The sequence below is a fragment of the Arachis hypogaea genome, chromosome 14 (genome assembly GCF_003086295.3).
Source record: "Arachis hypogaea cultivar Tifrunner chromosome 14, arahy.Tifrunner.gnm2.J5K5, whole genome shotgun sequence".
Taxonomy (NCBI): domain Eukaryota; kingdom Viridiplantae; phylum Streptophyta; class Magnoliopsida; order Fabales; family Fabaceae; genus Arachis; species Arachis hypogaea.
The window spans coordinates 20,100,901-20,104,712 of NC_092049.1; the positions used below are offsets into that span (position 1 = coordinate 20,100,901).

The 3,812-nt window shown below is 32.2% G+C and overlaps 1 long non-coding RNA gene across 1 annotated transcript; it reads left to right on the plus strand.

Moving 5' to 3' along the window:
- Window positions 1–584: 584 nt before the first annotated feature.
- Window positions 585–3,164, plus strand: LOC112741769 (uncharacterized). Its single transcript, XR_003171612.3, has 3 exons — window positions 585–2,131; window positions 2,237–2,364; window positions 2,624–3,164. It is a non-coding gene; the product is annotated as an uncharacterized lncRNA (long non-coding RNA).
- The last annotated feature ends 648 nt before the right edge of the window (window positions 3,165–3,812 follow it).

Below are 3,812 nucleotides of genomic sequence, written 5' to 3' on the forward strand. Positions count from 1 at the left end.
ATCTTATATGTTCTGGTGTTTGGCCTCAGGCAGATTTGAATGATCATGAAGCATTTCCCTTTGTGTTACTTGGGAACAAGGTTGATGTAGATGGTGGGAACAGTAGAAAGGTATTAAAAAGAGTTTGGGCCTTTGAGATTAATATGCATAGTTTTGAAGTTGAAATCTCATTCAACTTGTTGCAGGTGACTGAGAAGAAAGCTAGGGAATGGTGTGCTTCTAGAGGGAACCTACCATACTTTGAAACCTCTGCAAAAGAAGGATACAATGTTGAAGAGGCATTTTTAATTTACCATACTTTGAAACCTACCATAAGTTTTATGGAAGGTTGTCATGTCTAACAACCAAGTAAAATGCAAAGCTTTCTCATGGTGTTAAGGATGGTTCCTTCTTATATAAAATTGATCGAAAGAAAGTGAGTTCCTGTTTTTTGTATATAATGAGAAAATTATTTATGGCATAGATATTCATGGTGAGAAAATCTGTTTGCATCTGTATTCTTTGATTTTGAGATTTTAGATAGAAAGAAAATTAAACAAGTTTGGCTCTAAAATAGAGACATTTTGCATTGTTAAATTATTTGATTCTTTATATAACTTTATTTCTCCTAATGTATATGTACTGTATAAATTATATATATATATTTTTTCATGAGACAATTAACAAAGAGGACCTCTTATTTGTTGTGGTGACTTAATAACTTTCACAGATTAAAATAAATAGTTACGCATATTCTAAAAATACACTAAATTATGCTGTAAAAGAATATAAGAAATTTGTGTTTAGTACTGTGCTATACTACGTTGTTAACTGATCTTATTTTAACTGTTAATGCACTCCAGCTCAAGATGAAAAATGGAGATGAGATCTTAGCTGTTAAACATGTGGATGGAGGTGGTGTTGCAGCACTTAGCTTTTAGCACTTAGCTTTGCAAGTCAATTGTTGAATGCTTAAGTTAATTACTCAATGTGCTTATATTGTTCTGGCATTCATGAGTTAGGATTCTAAAATTGTGTATGCTTATTATTATTTACTATTTTATTTTTCATACCTCAAAATCTCTCTTCGTTTTCCATTCCTTTCAACTGCAATAGGGACCAAAATTTTAAGAGATTGTTAAACTAGAAATTATACTTTCTATTTCTTGTGTAATTATTTTAACTAGAAATTAAACTTTTTGTTTCTTGTTCAGTGATCTTAGCAACAACCACATTGGAGGGCCATTCCATTCACTGTGTAATAAACATTGTGAATATACTGCTTTTGTACTGTGTGCAGGCTGCCATTGTGAATTCACAAACCCTTGAAGAAGTTGCAAGACTTAAAAAAGGTCCTTGCTTTTCTAGATCTGATGTTCACTTGTTTAATTTTGATTTTTGCTCTCTGCTGTTTACTTTTTAGATGATCCTTTCTTCTGATTGCTCATTTTTGTAAATGGAATCTGTTGTCCTTTGCATTCCTCTTCTGCTGTCTAATTTTCTCTTTAATCCCAAAACAAAAAAATTATTGAAAATCCTTGTTATAATATTTCCTTTGGCTGTTATCTTCGCTGTGGATTTCTTTTCATCTAACTTCAATTTCTTATCTATAATTAAAAATATAAACATATGTATATGCAGGACACGTGACTCAACTCTCAGCAAGCTAAGCTAAGCTAAGGTGTCGCTTTAAAAATCACGTGTCATCCATATATATATATATATATATGCTGCTTAATTAATTAGCTTCTTCTCCAATTTTTCAAAAGGTCAAATTAAATACATTACAAACGTGATATATCATTATGATTTGTTCAACCCTTTGCTTCTTATCTTGCAATGCATGTTCATCTCTTGAAACCCTTAAATTAGTTGTTATTATTGGATATAGATGATCATCCATCGTGTAGTAGCTTTCAATCTATCTTAAATAATTAATTAATTAATTTATATAGTTCAAATAAGATGATCGGTTTAGTCTTCACTTACCATAAGTTTTAACAGACTTAACTGCTTAGTCTTGCCTGTTATGTAAAAAAAAAGAGAGGAATGATTATTGATATTTCATCTAATGAGGTTTTTTTTAGTGAAACTCAAAAATCAATCGTGTCAAAAAGTTCAACACAAAGATTTGAATATTCAAAGGAGAAAGGTATTAACGTATAAGCCAAGGCCTCATTATTTGTTATATAAAATGGAAAAATGCAGAAATTGCTTATCCTGTATCTGATTTCTGCTGTTGTTATCATTCACTCAGAGAAGAAGAGGGTTTAGGACTGTGGAGTGTGTCACTGCTCATTCTGGCTCTCCTGAACGATGTAATACCTCCAAAATGCAACACAATTTGAAGTCAATTTCAAGTTAATAGAGTCACCTTAAGTTGAGGTTAGTAGGCATTCTGTCTCTTTCTTTTGTCTTCTTTATTCCACTTTGCTCTCTTTTTTTTATAATTATTGTGAATTTTTTTTAATATAATACGAGTGCCTTTTATTTTCCTCTTAGTACTTGAAGAATCTCCTCTTGAAAGATAATAACATGAGGATAGAAGTAATAAGACCCTCTTTTTATGCAATTTTTTTATTAAACTTTACTATATATTTTTATTTGTATATTTTATTATTTTATTACATGTTTGATTTTGCAGGGTATGAGACTAATTTGTGGTTTGATTGTGGTGATTGTGTTGCTGAATTTAAAGAAAGGTGAGAGCAGAAGATCAAAGAGTGGTTCTAGAAGCAATTCATTTGTAAACTGCAGAGCACACAGTGCATCATTGGCTGATTATGGAGGAGTTGGTGATGGAAAAACATCAAACACAAAGGCATTTGAAAATGCAATCAGAAACCTGAGTCAGTATGAAGAGTTGGTGATGGAAAAACATTAAACACAAAGGCATTTGAAAATGCAATCAGAAACCTGAGTCAGTATGAAGAGTTGGTGATGGAAAAACATTAAACACAAAGGCATTTGAAAATGCAATCAGAAACCTGAGTCAGTATGAATCAAAAGGTGGTGCTCAGCCCTGTTCCTGCTGGCAAATGGCTCACGGGAAGCTTCAATCTCATTGGAGTTCTAAGAAAAAAAATTAATTTGCATATATACAACTACTTTGATACTTTGTTTTTGAAATATAACATTTCAATTATGTCTTGGATCATGTATGAATTAAAAATCGTCTTATGATATTTGATTTATAGCTATGCCTTTTGGTTATTACGAGATTTTTAAGTAAATTTCAAAAATATCACTTTAAATTGGTGGCTTCAATCTTATTTTAAAAAGCATAAAATTGTCATCATAATTAGGTACAAACGGCGGATAGAAACCCCCATTTTAAATGAAAACGATGCCATTATACGTTGGTAAAAACGGCGGTTAAAAACTGCCATTTTAAACGAAAATGATGCTATTATATTTTAGTAAAAACGGCGGTTAGAAACTGCCATTTTAAACACAAAAGATGCCATTATAACTTTGTAAAAATGGTGGTTATAATGGTAAAAATGCCGGTTAGAAACCGCCATTTTAAACAGAAATGATGCCACAACATCCTGGTAAAAATGGCGGTTATAGCCGCCATTTTAAACAACTCAAAAACCGCCATTTTATGCGAAAATAGTGGCGGTTACAAACCGCCATTTTAACCCTAAAAAAAAGCCATATTATCCACAGGTTATTATGGCGGTTTTCTAAAAACCGCCGTAATAACCAGAATGGCGCCCAGAATAATGGCGTTTCTTGGAGGCGCCAGTTTTGGTCATAATGGCGGTTCTAACCGCCGTAATTCCCCAAAATAACCGCCGTTTTAACCCCTTTTTTTTGTAGTGGAAGAT